The sequence below is a fragment of the Tenebrio molitor genome, chromosome 1 (genome assembly GCF_963966145.1).
Source record: "Tenebrio molitor chromosome 1, icTenMoli1.1, whole genome shotgun sequence".
In the NCBI taxonomy this organism is placed as follows: Eukaryota; Metazoa; Arthropoda; class Insecta; order Coleoptera; family Tenebrionidae; genus Tenebrio; species Tenebrio molitor.
The window spans coordinates 15,272,139-15,295,356 of record NC_091046.1 but is presented as its reverse complement, the minus strand read 5'-3'; the positions used below and the strand labels follow the sequence as shown (position 1 = coordinate 15,295,356).

General features: G+C 34.4%; 1 protein-coding gene and 1 long non-coding RNA gene across 3 annotated transcripts in view; one reads left to right on the top strand and one right to left on the bottom strand.

Moving 5' to 3' along the window:
- The window catches only part of Ddr (discoidin domain-containing receptor 2), a 233,873-nt gene that overhangs the window by 176,321 nt on the left and 34,334 nt on the right, over positions 1-23,218 (bottom strand). The gene's annotated exons all lie outside the window — the stretch shown is intronic.
- LOC138141298 (uncharacterized) lies at positions 11,000-11,874 on the top strand. The gene is made up of 3 exons (XR_011163064.1): positions 11,000-11,420; positions 11,485-11,577; positions 11,636-11,874. It is a non-coding gene; the product is annotated as an uncharacterized lncRNA (long non-coding RNA).

Here is a 23,218-nt window from a genome sequence, read left to right as displayed (position 1 = left end):
CTCTTGTTTATTTTGGTCACTTGATTTTTAAATTTTGTACATTTACTCTTTAATTTCTTGACTTTTCTTTAATGAATGGGTATAGTTCTTTGCATTTTTATATTCAGAAGACAAATCTCTACAATACTGAATTAAAAAAAATGTACAGTGCTATTTGAAAAAAAGAAGCTGATGTTCATCTGTCAAAAACTGGACGCAAGATTTTTGTTTTAATTAGTTGGTAATGAAGTGTATTCAAAATTATTTCATTTGATGTGTCACTTATTCAAATCGGATAAAAAATAAGCAAGATACAGCATCAAAGGTTTTTCGTCAGTCACCCTGTATGTATTCACTTGAGTTTAATAATTAAAAAAAAATGTTTGGCTACATCATTAACAAAATCTACATATTTTTTTACAAATAAAATAACGTCAAACAACTGTCACTATTAATCAAATTTTAACGCAAAAATCGTTTTTACTTCAGAACATAAAAGATTAATCTTACTTTCGTAATGGTGTTTTCAACAACGAAAAATTGACATACAGCGCCGTTGCCTGTATGTAAAAATTTCCAAATTTAAATTGAAACGTGTATATGCAATCAGAAATACTTCCATCCCTGTCGATATACGGCCAAGATTTCAACGCTTTCTTTGATCTAAATCTAAATAATTGTTCATCACACGGTATAATGTTTGTTTATTTTTTTGGTAATTGTTCACTTTAACTACTTCTGGAATTTCCGCGTTTTTTCTGGCTAGACAGCCTCAGGACGTCCTCCTACATCGTTTCCCACCAGTCAAACCTTGTGCAAATGAAAAATTTCCTTACCCTTTAGTTATACAAAGACTTGGCGCGACCTTGTAATACAACAAGAGACAAAAAAAGGCATTTGCACAAGATTTCAATGGTGGGACACGATCTAGGAGGAAGGACCCTTTGAGGCTGTCTAGCCAGAAAAAACGCGAAAATTCCAGAAGTAGTTAAAGTGAACAATTACCATTTTTTTTTAATTATGAATTATTTAGAATCAAAATCTAAATTCAAATTTGTAATTTTTTTAATTACCTATTTTCGTAATACAAGAACGCTCCTTGCAAATCGTTTCCGTTTATTAAGCAATTATTTTTTTAAATCAAATTACCATCTAATATAATTGAACATCGATATCTAGCAACCACAAAACCGCAATGTTGTAATTTATCTGTCGATATTGCATCTGCTCTCAAATTTCAGCATTTACAAACATGGTAATTGTATTAATGTACGGGCAGATGCAATGACGTAGGCGGACAACGGAACGAACTCGATGAATATTCATGAGAGATGCCTCGGTAAAGCCTTCGCAAATGAACAATGATATATTTTCAGTTTATGCAATTGTATGTTTTATAATTATCGAAATGAATCTTTAGAGGTGGACAAGCGTTCATCGATTAGTTTTAATAACGCATAAACAGTTTACATTTCACGTCGCTCTGTTATTAAATTGTTTCGTTTTATCACATATTACATTTAAGGAGAACAGACAATTATACATACGAGTATATTTTTTAACATCAGCATCAACAAAATCAGCGTTAGGGTTATTTATAGATACTAATTATGCTTCTTCTAACACATGGGACTGCCAAAAGAAGTGACTAAAGTCAAAAGTTAAATACCAAACGACCCCGTGATGTAAACTTTTTAAATCTAGCGACTGGAGATGAGACCCCCCCTATAGTCAAAAGTTCTATTTTGTGGAATTCTTTAGGTCCAGAAACTCGAATCCATGAAGCTCTCTGTTGAGTATAACGAGAGTTCAAGGGCAAATATATCGACGTCCACATCTTCAGCGTTATAGTCATCCTTAACACCAGTGTCAAGCAGGTGCTTCAGTGGGAGTAATCCCACAACGAGATCTCTTCTAACGACTTAGTAGCCCTTTGTTGCAATGGCAGTACAAACTAAAATGCCGAGTGCATTCTATTCATTCAAGTGACAAGATTTTACCCATTGTTCGTATGTTTTCTTATGTCGATTTAGGAAAGGGAAGACGTGACTACAGTCGCATTTCCTCATTTCTGTGCACTCCTTACCTTGAAAATTAAACCGTCCACTCGCCTTACAGTCGCTACGGTAAAGAATCTACTAAACTTGTATTTTTCTGTTGCGCTTTGATACCTTCTGTAATTCTGTATAACATTCCCAGACAAACCCCGATACGTGCCCAAATGATTCCAGGATATTACATTAAGAGCATACATACTTGTAAACTGTAAAACCGCTCAGTCCGTAAAGTGCCCTAACCAGTATTTGAGGTTACACAAAATCTCTAAGTAAGATTTTAATAACATTTTTGAGTAAAAAAACATTCTCAAAAATGTTGGTCAAAGCGATCTAATAAATAATATGACAAACTACATAGCTACATTTTATTACATAGTTATTATACAAAGAGAACTGCCACAGGTCTACGTTCATATTAATCTTTTCATTTACTTTCCTATTATAGATGTGGTAACAATAAAAACAATACGGAAGCCTTATTTCTATGTAAACAGTGATCACTGTTCAGTGAAGTTAAGCAGTTTCGTCAATGTCAATGGTCAATGTTTGGATGGGTGACCAGGGGGAAGTTGCAACTCAACGTAGAGTTGCGTTCAATTGCAACTTCAATGCTTTGTAGCTTCGTGACTTGATTTCAGCATTGTCTGTAATCCATATTGTCTATTGTCGCAAGAACAAACTCCGATGTGAATGTCGTGTAAAGTGGGCATGTACATAAAAAATAAATGATAGATAATATAAAGTGACTTCAAACAAAGTATCACTTCTTAATAAAAATATCTGCAATGAAAAATGCTTCTGGCCTCAATATTAATATTTAAAAAAAATGTAATTGCCTAACTAATCAACTGTCTGTTGACCTAATCATTTACGATGAGATCTCTAATAACAATCAACGGAGGTGCTATTTTGTGAGAAAAAGTAGGTAGGTATTTTAAAGTCAAAAAGATCATATTGATTGACGAATAGCCATTATTTAACTTAAAAGGTCGCACCCAGTCCCCTTCAAAGAAGTTATTAAGCAGTCTTAAATGTCTACATTCAAAATAACACTTTCAGCTCAAAAGGCTGAATTTTTAATTTTCCACCCCGACACATGCTTTTTCATTATTAAAACATATAAAAACTTGCGCGATGAACTTCCTTGAAATCCGTCGAGCGGAAAAATTATGAACTTCCTTGAAATTCGTCGAGTGGAGTGGAGTGGAGTGGAGTGGCTTCATGTAGAACTCGGAAAAAATATTTTAAAAATTCTGTCAAAAAATAAAATGACATTCAATTTTTGAGGTACAATTTTTTTGAATTGCTTTTAGTCTTCTACGTTGTCCCACAACCTTGTAGGTAAAATTTCGGCACATTTTAAAAATACACCCTTGTATATCATATTTTGTAAAATGTACGCCAATGCGAAGTGACCTCTAGGAAATATGCTTTAAAACAAGGAAACCGCATTGGTGTAATTGAATGCAGGTTTTCACGGCCGTTGTCAATAGGGTTATTGTTTTCCGGGTTGTGCCGCGGTCGTCTGGATTGCTGGGTAGCTGACGTTTCAATAGCCATGCTGCTATCTTCTCCGGAGCTTGTAAATAAACTGGTTTGGTCTATTCCGTGTTGGTCTATTTATATGGTTAGTGGTGGGAGTGGTCCCCGTGGGATTGGTGGTGGGGGTGGTAGGCGTGGCTCGGTAATTGAAGTTAGTGGGGGGTGCGTACATGGTCGAATAACGGAATTCCACCTGCTAGAAAGCTCAACACCTTGGTCTCTGTTGAAATTATTAGGATACATATTTTCTAAGCTCGATTGCTTCCTTTATTAATCTTTGATGGTATTTGGTTGTTTTTGCCAGAACTACTGTTTTTTCAAGGTCGAACGTGTGGTCTCCATCTTCGAATTTGTGTTCCGCCAATGCTGATTTCTCCTTGTTATACTGCTTGATGTTCTTTTAATCTACATTGTATTGAACGTCCTGTTTGTCCGATGTAGCATTTCCCGCAAAGGCATTCTGCTTTGTAAATCTCTTCAGACTGGAACAGGGGGAGTTTATTCTTAGGTGTTGGAAGGATCTGAGAGATTTTCTTTTCCATGGTAAACCTGGTTCCAATGTTTCTCTTCTCCAAAATTTTCCTAATACGGTCCGTTACTCCTTGTACATATGGGAGGCAAGCAAATTTCTGGTAAGTTTGTTGTTCGGTGCGTTGTCTAACTTTTCTTTCAAATCGAATGTCTCCGTCCGAGAAACCATTGCATTTCAGCGCCCACTTAATATGTTTCAATTCCCGTTCTTGACTGTCTTCATCACAGATGGTTTCAGCGCGATGGAATAAAATTTTCATCAAGGCTCTTTTCTGTTGTGGGTGATGGTGAGATTGCGCACTGAGGTGTCTGTCAGAATGTGTTTTCTTTCTATAAACTGTGTGACGAAGCTGGTCACCAACACATCCAAAAAAGTTATCTGGTTGTTCTCTTCTATTTCCATTGTGAATTGTATGGATGAATGGAGGCTGTTCAGGTGGTTCAAGAATTGATCTAATGATTCACGTCCATGTGGCCATACAACAAATGTGTCATCCATGTGTCGCATTGGTGTACATGTTATAAAAGATATACAAGTGTGTATTTTTAAAATGTGTCGAAATTTTACCTACGACGTTGTGGGACAACGTAAAAAACTAAAAGCAATTTAAAAAAATTGTACCTCAAAAATGAAATGTCATTTTATTTTCTGACCCAGAATTTTTAAAATATTTTTTCCGAGTTCTACATGAAGCCAGTAGCTCGTAATTAAAATTATGCTGGTTCATTCTGGGACTGTATTTATTATTATTTTCGGTAACCAAAATTAAACATGTGAGATAATATGCTCACAAGTGACTATAATGGTTGATTACTATAGTAGTACAATGGTGGATACAATTTTTGTCTGACTTATTTAAGTTATTTTTTGTTCGACATAGTCAGAATTTGAGAATATACTCCTATGTAAACGGATTTTGATACGAAACGAACGAAACGTCAAACAAATTTTAAAGATTTTTAAAGGATTTGGAGCCTTTAAAAGGCTCGTCGAACAAAAAAACGTTGTATTCAACTCGTTCGTGTGTAAATTGGGCTTTTATTGACATGAGTGAGCCAGTTGAAAACGCTAGTTTCACTCGCGTTAAATAAACTACTATTTTTCTATAAATCAAAAAGTTGATATTCACGCAAAGTTGTTCATGCGTGAAGTGGGCATTTTCTTACATGTATTTTTTTTACATTGTTAGTAAGATCGAAACCATAGAAACCATACACACACTTAACCTTTTCTGTTTTTCACTTCACGCACTGTTTTCTATTAGTTATCTAGCAACATGGACACTGGTTAATATACTTCAGATTTCCTTCAAAAATTTGAATTTTAAAATTTAGTTTTGAAAGCAATGTGGAAAAAATATTGTTTATATTTAGTGCGTGAAGATGTTTTTTGTGAATTCAAAGGCTTTTACTGCCTCGACCTGCGTCTCGACGTAAAAGACCTTTTCATGCACAAAAACCACACACTTCACGCGTCTAATATAAAAATAACTACATACTATTGTTTCATCAAATTTATTTATTCCATAGGTATTTTTATTTTATCTCGAAAGTGAAAAATATTGTTCCTATAAAAATACATTTGCTTATTCATTTTATCCAACTTCACCTATCAAGATGGCAAATAACTTTATTGAAAGATGAAAGTATATATTTTAAATTCTCCTCGCTAAACCGCAACAACTCATTTACGGACCTGAAATGTGTGGGGGCAAGAATTTATGTGACATCTTACCTAAAAAAGGTTTTGAGTTATACCAATAAAATAATGAAGAAAATAAGAAAATTAAAGTGTCGTTCCTTTAACAAAAATATGAACTTTATTTAATGATCACAATGATCACATACAAAGTATACCTATGAACGTCTTCTTTGGAGGAAATGCAAATACAGAAAGTCGATAAATTACACAGTATGACCAATATTCTCAGTGTCTCCGTGGTTTTTCCGTAATATCAACTTATTTTTTCTTTAAGTTGTAAAGACATTCCTTCCGCTTCTCCGTTTTAAATTCAGATATATAAAAATATATTTTTATTTCAAAGTCCTATCATTCGTATTTCTGATTTAAAAAGACGGCTGCCGCAAAGCCTCGTAATAATCGGAAGAAAAACTGACAGGCCGTCAGTTTACTTTATTTTTTTGCAAGCTGCGGCTTCAATTCAGCCTTCGCGAAAAAAGAATTTGTCGTTTAAGTGAAAAATGGCGCTTTACACCTTACGAGACTTAATTTACAACGCAAACTTCCAGAAAGTTGACCCAATTTTCGTAGTACCTGTGTCATCCTATTACGGTTTTTGTAGCTCTGCAGTAAATCTCTTTGTGGATTTTATCTTTCAAGTTGTTTTAGTGGAGGACCGATATCCTTGTTTCCACTTTTCAAACTCAAATGCTTTGGTAAATTAACATTATTAGGGATTTGTGCTGCCCTTTTAAATTTTAATTGTCTAATTTGCATGAATAATAGAAAATCAATGTTCGTAACCAAATTAGCACAGCACCTTACCCGATAACATAGCACTAGTCCTTGTCATGAATCACTAAAATTCCTAAAACCTGCACAACCAAAATAATACGATTATGCAAATCACTTGTACAGTTTTTTAAACGACTTAAAATCTACTCGTGATAAAAATGGAATAAAATCAAAGGAACAGAGCAATGCAAGGTTTGTCGATGCGAATGGCATTTTTAATTAAGCTGGAACGAAAATCTGCTCGCGAAGAACTCTCATGAGAATTCTTTCTCACCAGGTGAACACTATAGAAATGCAATTGTTACGATATTGAAACATTCTTGCTATCTGACAAACACATATTTCTCTTTCCTCTCCAATTCTATAGGTTCCTCGTTGATTGCTACCAACAAACTATGTGAACTGAAACAATATTACTGATAAATCGCTATTCTTCTGAAGTTTCAATCTTAACTGCAGTATAACAGATTACGATGATACTGCAATATCTCTCAGGGTTTAGTTAGAAGCATTCAATGTGAACGTGTGACCTGTAGAGTGCAGGATTTCAAACTTTAACACTTTCAGATTTATACCCATGGGAATTATAACACGTGACTGGAAAGAGGGATTTTGATATTAAATTTCAACCAGGTCCGCATCACCTGGCAATTTACTTGATACGTATGAAATCAATTTTTGCCCTCATATTTTGAATGATCCAATTTAAATTTTCATTCTTAATTTAAATTGCGTTAAAATTTCCACAGCCATAATCCTTGTATAACGAGAATCCATTTCTCCATCCACATGTGCTCACTTAACCCTTATTCATTAACAACAGCAACAGAAGACTTTATAATTATCGTAATTGGGAAAATAATTAAGTTTGTGTTGTTTAACTGTCAATTGAAATATAAGATGTGACAAATCACGACTTCCGTCAAGTGGAATAATGTTTTAGTAAATGTATAAATAAATAAATAAATAAATAAATAAATAAATAAATGTATTTCTTAGCGTCCCAGTTCTGATATTAAAACGTGTCGGCTGCTAAATATCGAACTGGGATGAAACTACATGTATTTAATTCTTTATTTACTCAAGAAACAGAAAGTCGGTGTTTTTAGTGTCCTATGGGATCGGATAAGAAACCGTGTAATACTTTTCCAGGACAGAACGGCTATCCGCTCTTTTGCCCGAAAACAATTCTTTATGTCGAGCTTCGAAAATATTACTCGAACTGTTGTAGGTTACATCGAACTTTTATGAATCTGCGCCGAGGGCAACAATGTATGGAAAGTGCATTTGCAGGAAGGTACGTGCAAATATATGAAATAATCAGGGGTCACCGCGATGGCGCTCTTGCACCCTTGGGTTTAGTTTTATATCAAAACAGAACAGATCGATATTTACTACTTTAGCGGGTTGCCTGTGTCAGGCACCAAAACACGATCATATCTCATGGTCATGTCATATTTTCAAATAATAAGAATGATTTAAGAGTATACACGTGACTGCTTTCATATGTAACCTGATATTTTATTATAACGATCGTCGCACATAAAAAGATCTAAACCTTGATTAGAGCCACTCATCACACATGATTAAAACCCGTTTCACGTGTAACTGAAACTGTTCATGTACCTATCTATACGAGAACGTGTTTCAGTAATTAAGGTAATTTACCAAATGTATGTATGTACCTACCTCTTCACTATGGTTCGTTTGTTCCAATCTATTCATGTGTAAACGCCATAGCTGAATTTGCAACACAGAACTGGTAATTGCATGTAAAAAGAACCGCGCTGGCAGCTTAATTTACAGATTCTAATAAAAGAAAATTGTGAACAATGACAAGCAATCACTTGAAGTTAATAATTGTCTAAAACTTCTGAATCCATAAAAATAGACATGGATATACCACAAACTGTTTCGTTCCTTTATTTCAAGTTTTAACTTGTTGCAACGAAGCCGAAGAACTTCAAAGATTAATGAAAAACTATTGTAAAAGTGGATGAACAAGTCTCTATCATTTAATTAAAGGTGGGTATCGATTTCCTGTTTAACAAGAATTCTTATCCAGTGGTTTGTTGATGAAACATGATATTTCAAGAATGCACGTAAAGTTTCACCTGCAAATAACAACACGCATTTATAACGGAACCAGTTTTGTAAACAAAACGTACCTACATTTCTCTCTAAAGAAAGGTGTAACAATCATACTACAGGTGTAAGTGTTGTAAAATGCAACGCTTACTCGTACAGGGTTTTTAAGATGGAACAAACTAGCCGTATAGGTGTAGAAAAAATGTCTTTTAAGAACTGAAGGACTTAAGAACCCGAAAGCCTTTAAACGATATTTTCATGAAAGAGCTTTACAATTACAACACACTTTCTCAAATAAACTGTTAAGTATTTACAATAAGTAACGGTTTGAAAACATTTTACGCCGAAATTTATTAAAAAAATTAAAAGATGATAAAACACGGAGACCTACGTTCTAAATCAAAAGGCACTAGTTGTTATATGTAACTATTTGTAAAAATTCAAAGTGACATATTGAGAAAATACCGGGTGATCAAAAAGGACTGTTTAAGTTGGCAGTACAATTAAGAAAATTTTATATTTCGGTTATTTATAACACTGCAACCGGGTATGTTTTGTTGGTTTATTTGACAAATATCTGATGTAGGTATAGCATTAACAACGACAAGCCATCAACAACCGAAAGTTACTCCTGTTATACGATTTAAAATACAATTCAGTGTTACCAACTTAAACAGTCCTATTTGATCACCCCGTATAAAAAAGCAGTGGTGCCAATTAAAATTAAATAAATTAAAAGTTATTCAAGAAGGAAATTTTTAAAAATACTCGCGAACGGTAATTTATAGGATGAATTTTTGATTATCATTCTGGTAACAGAAAAATCATTTCAATCAACGATTAGTCCGGGGCATTGCTGTTCAATAAATATTTTGAAGTATCTTCGATTTCTAGGGCAAATAAACTAAGCAAAAATGAATAGGGAATTTTTCCTTTTTTGAATTTTTTATAAATACCGTTTAAAATTTGTAATGAAATGTGTTACAAATATATTAATCTACACATTAAATGTAATGTTTCAAGTACTTGTAACATTTTAAATTTATTTTGTGTTTAAGAATACGTGGGAGGATTGGGGCAATTATTTTGCTTTCCAAGAAAAATTGTGGAATTCCCTATTCATTTTTGCCTAGTTTAATATCTGATTTGAAAGAGATAAAAATATGTTTTTCAACAACCGTCTTAAAAGAGGTTACTTTTAATACCGTTTTCTGTCATTAAAGTTGATGTTTTTATAACTGTACAAAAAAGTTACGTGTTACTAAGGCAACATTTTTACCTACTATAGGTAGGTAAATATATATTAAAAGTATTGGGTGATTCAAAATGATTGTGGCCAAGTATGGCAACTATGTATGAACATTTATGTGGCAACTGTGTGGGTAGGATAGAGTTGATATTTCTTTGACAGTTCATAGTCGCGCAATTTTGAAAACTGTCAAATCAATGTGTAAAAAAAAAAAAATCAAATGCACGCTTATGAAATGTCATACAAATGACAACTCTACCTCATCCACACAGTTGCCACATAAATTTTCGTACATAGTTGCCATACTTGGCCACAATCATTTTGAATCACCCAATATGTACTTTTAAATAATAGTATACACCAAGAGATTAGAGCCCGAGGCGTGCCGAGGGTTCTAAGGCGCTAAGGCTATAAGGAACTTCTTCACCGTGGTTTATATACTATTTTTTTCACTACTAGATACGTTAAAACCCTTTCTGATAATAATTATTAATCAAATTATTTTGTCTGATGCGACGATCCGATTCTCATTTTTCAACGGTTGTTATGAAAATCGTCTACGTTAACCAATGAAATCAACGAAAATCTTTCGTTGCTAAGAGACGGCTGTTCATTATTGACCTTGGTGAATAATGAAAATTATTATTAACCTAGGGAGAGAAATTCTACTTCTGGGGTCGCTTCGAGAGTCAATAATGACGCCTTCTGAGACTAGTAGTGAAAAAAAAAATTTACTTGCAACTAACAGTTTGACATTTTGTTGATTTGAAGAAAACAAAAAAACAACTAAAAGTGTAAAGAAAAGTGTCTCTTTATTTACACAAATATTTCAATGAAACGTTCGCTTTAAAATTTTAAATGTAGGTATACCTATGAGTTTCCTCCTTTTCGTAATATCGGTCCTTTACTTGGATGTAGAAAAAATACATACATATTAGGTATGTGTCATTCGGACTAAAAGTGATTTTTAATCCAAATAACACAATATACTCTTTGTTACAAGCAGACTTACTACACCTATGTCTACTTTAGTAATAGCAGCAAATGCTTTGCAGTGCACTCTACCTAATAATCTAAATTTATCATTATACAGCGTGATCAACAAGGACTGAAGCTGTTGGCAGCAAATGACAGCAAAATATTCCCAAAGTATGAAAATTTTTTGTGCGTCACTGTTGGCACCCGCTGCAAGTTGTGAATGTCAAAAAATTTAGGTTATGTTACGAGTTGGTAGTTTTAAAACACGATACGTACAAAACGACTAAAAACGGTATAAAAAGTAATTAGCCGTACTTAATTAAATGGCCCACTGTTTCGATATTCATAAAAGCGACAGGCCGTGCCCGCATGCCCCTCCTGAGAAACAGAAACATGATGCAGGGATTGGATCTGGGAAAATTTGTAAGGGTGGAACTTTAATTTCTTCTTTAAAATGGTTAGGCAACTTCCATATGACAAGCTTGTACTGTAAGGAAAAGGAATGACGGGATTTTTAATGGTAAGAATTATTAGGCCCTGCATTAAACGTGCCCAACAAAGAACTTTGGATGCGTGTGTTTTAGATAAGAATCACACCTGTTTGGAGTGAAAGCTTTCGCACTGACTTTCGAGGGTTTTGTTCCATTCTACCTCGAACATTCTCGACTACATCTTCTGTAAGTGTAGATGATGTTCTACCAGTAGCTTTTGCACTTTTCCATCACTGGTTTGTAGGTAACGTTGCACCAATCTCGTGCAATGCTGCCTAAACGCAACTAAGGTACCTATATAACAACTGGCTCGGGGAACATTTGTTGAAACTGGTGAAATGCATTACCCGTGCTCCGTGGAATAGTACCAACCGTTAGCAGCATCAAAATTTCCAGTCCGAAAGTACGCCATACCAATAAAAATGTCTTGTTCTAGTGTAAGAACCATTTTAATAAATAAATTAATACAAAAATGACACTTGATTTTGAAGTTTGAATTTGCCCGTCAAAATTGACAACTGAAAATGTAATGCTACCAATTTCACTGAAATTTTCATCATATTATCATTGTTGCCAACAGTTTCAGTCCTTGTTGATCACTCTGTATTTAGTATTAATGGTATTTACGTGTTCCTTGTTGATCCGTTAATTGATTTATTCAAAATAGCATAAGATAAGACTATAAATCATTTTTTTAAATATAACGACCATTAATTTTATTCTCCATTTGCTGAAATTACATATTCAAGTCCTACTCATTTTATTAAAATCAATTTAAATTCTTTGATAATTCGAGTGGTATATCTAGTGTACTCTTAACCCAAAATACATCGCATTTACCAAAAATAGGTCAAATAAATATAAATATTAAGCACAATGTTGGTCGGTAATATTAAAGACAAGAGCTTTTGCTTTTTGCTTTATTGTTATGTCTACTCACTTAAAAGGGTTATATTTTTGGAAAATACCAATACTTACAGATTATTTTGAGGCAATTTATCCACTGATATATAACTGTTCAATAATGGTTCAAAAATATCTCTTTTAATTTCCTTTTGTCACGTTTCTAAACTAAAAACAAGACAAATGAATGACAGTAAATGCTTGTTGTGTAAATTGATTTCGATTCAACTATAATCAAAACTACCTGTTACAGTTAACAGGAAAATGTTTTCCTTTCACTTTTGTTGTATTTCCCATTTGGTGGTGATTATTGTGTGTTTTCTGTAATACCATTCCACACTGGCTTTCATAAAAAACGAAACACCTAGATAGAAGCTGTTGCCTTGAAAATTTTACGAAAGTTGTATTCTTTTGTGATAAACAAATGATGGAAGTTTTATTAAAAATAATGTTAATAAACGATATATTATTATGAGTGGCTTCGCCGCGGTTCCTGATGCACTCACTTATTGGATGAGGCGTACTCTCAATGAGAACGTGTATGTCAGTATTGTCAGTCAAATGTATCTCATACCACGTTTCTTTAAACCGTCGCCCTCGTCGAAGCTGCTTCAAATCCTTTGGAGCCGCCAGTTATTCAACTAAATCCCAATCATGTCCTACACATATTCAATTGGGGATACATCTAGCCAACGGAGAAGGCACAAAATAAGGAACAACACTGCCACATTTGCGTGGTGTCGGTTGTAGTCATTCTTGCCGAATAAAGACGCGTATTGTCTTGCTGAAAGATAGGATTATTTACCCCCTGAAGATATGGAATTTAAAGCGACTCTAGCACCTCGCCAATGCGTCGAGTGCTACCTCCACCTTCACCCCCGGTCGTGGGGCCATAAACAAAAATGGTATTCATCACTGACACCCACTTGGCGCCATTCTTACACCCAGTTAAGAGCACGATGTCTTCAAGTCAAAGGTAGAATTAACATTAGACAGCAAAAATTTAAAGCACATGATTCTACGATATACCAACGACATCGAGATCCCACATCCCACACCCTCCCTTCAGTCATTAGCAATACTCCTTACTGCGGCAAATCTGTCTCTTAGAACCTTAACTTGTAGGTGACGATCTTTTCAACCAGTAATCCTTTGAAGACATCCAGATTCACGCAGACGCTCATAAACAACCCCTTCTTCCGACCATTTGTATCACCATCATTATTGCTCTCTAACTCTGATTCAAGCAACGGGTGAATTTATTCCTCGCTCAAAATCACTCATTTGCCGATAATTTGCACGGTAATGAACTAGGAGCATCAACACACTGTGAAATGAAATGTGGAAAAAATTGTGACAAGTCTCCACATTCTAGAAAAAAATCATGACAAATTTATCATTATATTCTCATCTTTTAGTTTTAGCTGTAAATCAGATATTTCGTGAAAATTCAAACAACAGCTTCTAGGTGTTTCCTTTTTCCAGAAGTCAGTATACATATTTAGACACTGGTATCCATACAACAGTAATACTAATATGTGGCGTCATAAAAATGTATGCGAGATATTTTGTGTCCATAAACAGCAAATCCGTCTGAAACCCAGATGCCGAAAGAGCCAATTTAATTACCTTGCCGGGTTAACTGAATCAATCATGTGTGGAATTTGGACGAGAATATTCCTGAGTCCCGTAATTTTATTTCTCTATAACCGACTGTTCTGCAAGGGGTAGTGAGAAATATGCGACCCTTTCATTCAATTCAATTCCGAGTGCCAATTTAAAACAATAAGGTCCTTGTTAACCCCATACGGCAATTGCATCGTCGAGTCCCTTGTTGTTAGTCGAGATTCTTTAATTTATTTCGGTGCAGGATTTTACGAACACCTGGTGTCCTTTTTAAGTTCTCCTTTATTAAACGGCTTTTACTTTACTTAAATAAATTACACGCAGATTTTATTTGACTTAACAAACATTTTTATACGCAAATCCTGTAACTACACGGAGGAATTTAGCTTTCCTTTAATCTGCTTAAAACTTTTTAAAATTCAGATTTTATAGGCAATTCAATTGGTATATTAATACTAATTGTCCCATATAGAAATTACAAGTAGATACAACCCTCATTAAAATATTCAAGGATGATAATTATTAATTATGTTAAACACTTCGCTTTGAAATTTTGATAGGTAATTCATAACATTGTGGCAGATGTACTTTTAATGAAAATCTGTGGCATATGTATATCCAGAATGTAGCTTATAAATGGTCACACAAAAAATAATGTTTTTTATTTGAGTCAATGACTCTTTTATTGTAAATTGAAGGTTTTATAGCTGTAAATTCTACTAAAACTTGAATGTTAGGTTTAACATTTGGTACGTTTACAAAAAAGTAAATTTACCCCCTTTATTTTTTAACATCAAATTTCTGTTTACATTAACTTTTAACATTAAACCGTGTTGATAATGGTTAATTGATTACGTCCTGTAAAATACAATTTAAATAAACAAGAAGTAAGCAGGTAGCTTTTATTTTTATTTCAAGTTCTCATTTACTGCTTGCCATCAACAGAATCCTTAATTTACGACTGTTTTTTCAAATTACATTAAACTATGGGTACAAATCGCATGAAAATTTTAACATCCAGGTGATTAATGCTCATTACCGCCTTTCCGTCTTTTGTACAAAATTCTTTTTTTATTACTCATACAATGTATTCACGAGAGGGGTACTTCGGATTTTTTATTTTGCCGCAACCAACAATACCAATGGCAGTAACTACTAAATCAAATGTGTTATTTCTTTTAAATTAAAAATCAACGTAAGTTGGATAAATTTGTGAGAAATGTCAGATTGAAAGATAACCTGTATTTAATCAAAATTCAAGAAATAAATTAACAAATTAATTTAGTGTAAAAGGTGTTCGAAGTGTCTACCATCGGCTTCTAAACATCCGCAGCGGCGATAGAATTCTTTCCACACTCTCCATAAATGAGGAGCACGTCAGTCTTTTCGTCGTTATTGTAAAAACACATTTTTCGAATTGACAAAGATTTTTTGCTTTAACGTCAAGAGACAGAACTAAGAGCCATCGTGGATTCAGTTATAATTATTTTCAAAATTCTAAATCAAGATATTGTTGCAATGTGTATAATGGGTTGCCGTAAAAAGAAATTCAGAAATACCCCTCTCGTGAATAACAGTTTATTATGCAGAACTAAGTATTTGTTTTTTCCTAAAACCTCTCTGTGATCAAATTGACATTAATATGAACTCTTCTGATTATGACTGTTTTATTATTAATATACATATATGTACAGGATTATTCACGAGAGACTTCCGATCAAAATTTCGTTATATGCAACCGAAACTACAATTTCCAATAGCTTCTAGCTTCCTAAATTTATTATTTTAAAGTAATACTTAAATCAACGATTGCTACTCGTTATTGTCTGTCATGTCAGTTTTAACATTTTTAGCTAATCATAATTTTTCAAGACTTTTTTCATAATGTACACACACAAATGTGAAAAGACGGATATGATTCTAATATATGAAAAATTGTGTAACCTACCTGAGGGGATGGTCCACTGCCTCGGCATCAGTCGTAGAGCAATTTGTGTATTGGGGGGTTCCTTTTCGAAAAAAATAGGGCGCCACGGATTTGGTTGTAAAAAAAAGTTTAAAAATTTCACTCTGGGTCCAAATCCGAAAACCTCAGAAGAAAAATTCCGGCAATTCAATGATACAAGAGCATTGAAATAAACGTGTATTGATAAAAAATTGAAAAAATGAACATAAAAAGAGTATTTGGTTTGGTAAATGAAATTGTAAAAATAAAATATGAATTATTCTAGCAAGCCGCTACCATTTAAAAGTAAAAATAAACTTCAATTCGGTTTTTGACTCGGGAATTTGTCCTATATTAGAGCGCGTGGCCACGTGTCGTACAGGGCGTTAATTTACTTCAAAAATATTTGAGTGATACGAGCGAACAATCACGCGTCAAGTAGCTAGCCCTTCACAAAGTTTATTTCAAGTTTGTTTTATAAAAATTCAGCGAACTTGCGCAGATTAACGGAACAAATCGTCCGTTCCTGATGGCAAATTTCCTCTAAGAATTTAAAAGCTCTGACCGTAGTTGCTGCGGTGCTGGTCGCTGCCGGAAGCTGGACTCCGGGACTCCGGTGAGGGTGGCTTTGGCGGTGATAATTGCGCCTGCGCAGAGCCTTGTAAGTAGCTCGCCTCAAGGATCCGGCGGTAGCTCCTGTAGGAACACGGACTTGCCTCTGGAGAGTCCGGGGTACGAAGACGTTACTTGGCGGTAGGACGAAGATAATAAGCGAGAATGACGAGATAAGAAAAAAAAGGCCTGGGGAAGACAATAGAAAATTACCCAGCTGAAGAAAAAAAGGCGGAAGGTCGACGATAAGAAGGTTGGAGGTCTCACCTGAGTTTTTACTCTGGCCTTTCTCGGGAAATTGTTCAGCGAGATGTCTAGTCGTGGTGTTCTCGACTGCGACTACGGGATTGTAGCTGCTTCTTCCCTTTTGCGGCACTTGACGGTAATCTGACGGTAACGTTCACCACGTAAAAAAACTTGGTGCACACGCAAAACGGGAAGAGGGCTAAAATCCACTCCACGTGAAATTGAGTGGGCCAATGGTGTACTGCCGTATGCTGCAGTCGCAGGAAAAGTGGGGTGTTGGATTTTAATGAGAGAAGAGAGTTGACAGACCAAAATAAACAAAGAAGTGAGGTTTAGTTAAATGAAATTGTGAATGGAAAATTGAGAAATCAGCAAACCTTTGCTCGCTGAGTCACACGGAGAGGACAATGGGCATTGAAATTGAACTAGTTTCGCCCACCGACTAGTTCGCGGCACGAAGGAACGAAGGCACTCAAATTGAGACTCACAGTGCCCGAGTGTGGGCCTCCAGGGTAAAGTTGAAAGGAACAAGGTGGCTAAACTACCCTGCTAGTAAAGCTGTTTATGTAGGTGACGGTAAAAATTTGTTCTGACTTTTGGAAGACTCCTACTTCCCCTAAATCACAAAGGGTGGCGATATTCTTCAGCCCTTCACCACAGGGCGATGAAGATGAGGAACTTTAAGAGAAAAATGCGGAAATGAAAGAGGTTGATGATGTAATTATATCAAGTATCCATCGAATTACCGGAGATGAGTATTTTAAACAATTGTTTCTGAGGCAAAGTCAAAACTGTTTTTCAGCACGTAGCGCAAAGGAACCCTCAACACAAAAATCACGACTTTGGAGTTTTTTGTCTAAAATGGGGCGCTTTAGCCCGTTACAAATGTTCGAAAAATGTTTACAGACGGCGATTTTCAAATAGGCAACATCCATGTTTGTTGTAAAAACTTTTGCTCATACCTCTTATTCGCCAAGCTACTTGGATTGCTAACTTATTTCGAATTGGACAAAATATCAAGGTCTAGGGGTTTCTTGTATTTTGGGTTGCATATAACGAAATTTTCTTCGGAAGTCTCTCGTGAATAACCCTGTATATGCCGTTCACGATTGTTTTAAACACGCACTGTCATATGACGTTTTGTTATTAAATATTCGTCTTGTTGTCAATTCCCTAATTGATTTGGTGTAATTCAATTATAACCTAAAATAGATTTATTATGCCAAATCACAATATTGCCAACTGAAATGCCAGATTTTCATAGACAGTCCGAATTTGAAACAATCGTGTACGGATAATATATAATACGTCACAATCTTAAAACCCCAGGATCTTCAGGAAGTGAATAAACCGAAAATGTGGTTAAACATTTTAAATTCATAAAGTTCAATTTAACTTAATTCCATCCCGAACGAGACGCTTCTGAAAGTTCTAATAAATCGAATCATGAAAATTCGCAAAAACGATTTAAAAACAGCGTAACAAAAGCTTGCTTTGAATGAAATAGCCGAAAAACACTTTAAACACACAGCCGCAAAAACGTGTAACATTAAGAGTGAAAACCAAGTGAAAGGAAAAGTCAAAGCAAAAACCACAACTACCGTCCTTACAATAGTTACAATTATTAGACACAATGTTCAAAATGTCGGTCGTGATTTCTAATCCCTTCGATGTAGATTGTCCCGAACCCTTACAAAACTTGCTGCATCGTCCGGGATTTGCGCTGATGGAATATGGGTTTAAAACTCCGTTAACAACACTATTCGCATAAAATCAGGTTGATCGACGCACATTCGAATCACTCACAAAACTCTTGCTGCCGGATGCAATCGAAAAGTACCATTTTCCTGTACACAACAACCAGAAATGTTTGCGAATGCGGAACACGACGCGCCGGAAACTTTTCGCGATACAAAGCTTGTGCCCTTAAGCCAACACCATCTGCACTTCCATAACAAAGTACCATATCGGTCATTTCACTATTGGTATAATTTTCCATGATAATGATACACTGAGACACAAAATTCCAACCAAACAATAGCCGAAGGTCGCACTGAACGCAACTAATGTGCACGCGGTACTATGTAGCACCCGCGTAACAAAACTTTTTGCACCTTTTTTGCGTTGCACTCGATAACTTTTTAAATCTTACTATCCGTCCTAACGTGATATCAGTGGCGTACTCAACTTTTGTGGTTGAAGTTTACATGGCTTTTCTGCCCTTATGCGGATCTATAGCCCAAAACTGAATGCACGGGATTTTTACAATTGGTTTGAAGATTCTGGGGTTTCAAGATTGTGACGTATTTCGAATTCACGCTGTATGTAGTTTATAAATAAAATTGTCCCAGATTTATTTGAGCATGACTGTATCTAATCTTGACAATTTTTTCTATGTGAACCTTACTAAAAATGACAAAAAAAATTACCTTAGAATATTTGTTCGAGACTGCCTATTGACAGGCACATTACAAAAATAAATTTCTTTAAGTAGGGTGTTTGTTCGGTTTATTTATGGCTTAAGTCAAAATTCCTTATTAAAATAAAAATACAATAACGTGGGTGTTTGTTTTTTGATTTAAAAAAACATAAAACATGGTTAGCTGTGCAATGTCGTAAATTTTGACATAAACGTCATTCGCTTGGTTAAATGAAATTGTCCAAAACGAAGAGTTTTTGGGAAAATGTTTATTGTCTGCATAAACGCGCAACGGCATTTTAATCGTCCTATTTTAACTTTTTCGTAAATGTCAGTTGTGATAAACAAAATTAAAACAATACGATCTTTAAAATAACTACGTTAACTTTGGAAATGGTATTGTGGTTGCATTTTCAATTCCCTCTGGCTCATTGTCACTCGTGAAATACCCTGTATATCGTGCCTTCAAATATTTTTATCGGCACTGTCAAAATTTGAGAATTGTCTCCTGTGTGAACGGATTTTGATAAATGTCACAACTTGTCAAAACGAAACGTCAAGCGAATATTTAAGATTTTAAGCGATTTGGAGCCTTTAAGGGGCTCGTCGAACAAAAAACGTTGTAAGTATTCAACTCGTTCGTGTGTAAATTGGGCTCTTTATGGCACTCGTGGGCCTTAAAATGCTCGTTTCCATGCCATAAAGAGCGCAATTTACACACGAACTCGTTAAATCTTAAATAAAACTACTATTATGTGTTTTGTCTATTAATGGTAGACTTTTAGCACTGACAATTGTCAATAGTTTTATGCCACGATCAGAATAAACACGTGCACTGTACTATCAAATATCAGTGCTGTACTGTGTTTAAAAATTGGATGTTGCCAACTTCATACTAAAATTACAGCCCACTCTAATTCCGAATTTATTTGAAGGCAGGGTAGTACATACATACTTGACACCTTTCACTTTCTCTTGACATTTTTGTAGAATCCTTATGACTATTCAATTCACCTGTTATTTTTCAAATATTAACGAAATATTAACCAATAAAATAGCAGATACATATTTACTTTCGTAGCCTAGCAACAAAAAATTCCAGCGAATCAGTTATATTTTCACTAGTGGAATACTAGTGACTATATCATTCATTACTTTTCTTTATACCATACTGTTATTAGGATTTATCAGTACTCAATGCTTGATTGATATGATACCTATAACAGTCTAGGCCGTTATTCAAAATTATCAGACCGAGGCCGTTATTTTTGCTGCCGTTGCTACGGTTACGGCACAAATGACAACTAAATTTAATTTTTGAAGTAAAGAGAAATGTCAGTCTTACAAATAAATGTTAAGTATTATTGGTATAAAGAAAACTATAAAACAACATACGGCCGATATGGATATAACAGACTCGGTTGATTATAAAATCTCGGCTCCGCCTCGATTTTATATTATCTCAACCTCATCTGTTATATAACCCATATCGGCCTAATACCGTTATATACTATTATAAACCAATAAGAATCTTTGATTTTCTTTAGTTACCATGTATTACAGCGGTTATTGTAGTAACCAAGGCGATTTCGAATATACGAACATTTGTATATTCGAATATACCAACCTTTGTATTTTCGCTCGCCGCCTTAACTTTTTAAATTTTTTGCGCTAGCCGTCACATTAACGTCACATTAAATCGCTCTGCTACTGAATGCGCCCAGTCGGTTTCGGGAACCTGTTTATTTATTTATTTATTTAATTCATGATATAGTCTACCCGTATGCAACTCGAGGATGGAAAATTCTCGATTACTCGCCGTGTTGCCGGAAACACACTCGATCTACGATCTCGTGGTGTTTCCGGGCAACACGTCTCGTATAATCGAGAATTTTCAATCCTCTCGTTGTATAATATATGAAAATATAACTGATTATTTTCATATTTAACTTCCTATACTCGTTGTAATAAGCGTAATCATATTCATAATAAATAATAAAATGTTAGATTATAATAAGTAGAAGATTTATTAACCCATATAAGATGAAGGATAAATTAGATTCTACTAATTTTGCACTACATTTTGAATGTGTAATAGGAAAATAAATAATTGTCATTTCAGCTTAAAATTGTTTTTAGCTAGAATTTAATAATTTTCTTTGTCTGCATCGTTTGTTGTATCAACCGAAGAAGTTTAGTTACACCAACAGAACTCTACACAAACTTTCGGCAATAATTATTTTAAACTTGGAGAAGTTTTAGCTGTGATTATGGCGCAAAACTGTAGAATCTTGTACACATCTCTCGACAAAGGTTGGTTCAAAATGAGACTGTTGAGTCACTAACACATGACGTTTAATTTGTAATATATTAAGAGTTTCATCACGGCCACCGGATCGCGTTTCCATTAACCGACGATTTCTACCAACCGCGCACTTAATTACCTCCTAATCGTCGATATATCAGAGTCACTTTTGACAGGATCGATATACTGGACTTAGTTACAGCAGATGGGGGAGTCTAGACTTTTAATTAAGTGCAGTCATGCCGTAATTTTAATAACAGAAATATTTTGTTAATTAAAACTTTTCAGTATTTACGAAATTTTAAATTTAAATATATTGCGATAAAAACGTCCGAAACTCACATCATTTATCAATATGCGAAAACGATGTAAACCAATTTTTAATTTTTGTAAAGTTTGTAAATGGTACAGACTGGCCGTGAAATGCATAAATCTTAAAAATGAACACGCAGTTTGACGGCATCACCTCAACCTATAAACCCATTGATCAATGTCCGACTGCATTATCCTGATTGTCTGTATTCAGATAGAAAATCGAGGAATTGCTTTTACATTACAGTGAATGAGATTCTGTATCCCGATAATACCCATTACAATCAGACATTAGTTGCTTTGTAATGCCTTTATTGTTAACGTTTTTTTTGTCAAAATGGTCCTCAAGAATAATGTTATTTTAAAACAATTATAAGTATAGTAACGGGCCTTCAATTGTTTGCAATATTTTTCCAGCGTAGAAAATGACACAAGAAACGTCTGACATTTTAACGAAATAAAATTAGGTTAGAAAATATTTTTAATTTTTGTAGTGCATTCTCTCCATGGCCTCCTTTATCGAAAGAGACAAAGTCTCTTATAAGGCCAGCCGCATTAGCTAGTTTCAGGCCTTTTTCGTGTTTTTAAGAGGGCAGCACTATAAGGGGTCTGGAGGGTTGCCTATCTTCAATAATATAACCTCAAATGAATTTTGGGATTCTGATATGAGAACGATAAAATCATCTTTTTTTTTTTTATTACAATAGATAAGCCAGTTATCAAAAATTATTTATTGAACAATAATAATGTATTTTCTTAATTAATTTAATTTCATAAGTTTTCCTTTTTTGGTAAGAATGTTTGTCTTTTTAAAAAATTGTGTCTTCGAATTACAATAATTATTTAGTACCGGAGATACTAATTTACCTATTATTATACTGCAAACAGTGTAATTATGAATTTTACATCGAAAAATGGGGTTGATATAAAGATATGAAATTAAAATTTGGTCAAAATATAATCGACTTTTTTATGTGGAAGATATGGCAAGATTTCCTGTATAATTTGGACCAAAAATTCTACTAATTTTATAAATCGTTCGTTTGGATAATTTAAATTTCCTCTATCTTGATTGTAAATTAATTCTAACAAGGGACTTTTCTTGTTAGGTGACGCATCCCATAAAGTCGACAAACATATATCACAATTTACACCTTCTTTCAATTTCAAAATTAAATAGCCACATAGGAAAGCTGTGGTTGCCACATAATTTTTATTAAATGTTTATCTAAACGCTTGTAATTTTTCTAACTTTTCAATAACGTTGTCGGGTAATACTGCGATAATTTCATTAGGCTGAGCACTTAAATTTTGAATTTCTATTAATTTTGCATTACTACTGTATTCTAGACCAGATTTTAGATTAGATGTATTCATACTCTTCATCAATCCATTCTTTAAAATTAGTCGAACTGCATGCTCAGCCTTGGTCTGAAAACTACAAAAATATTACTAAATT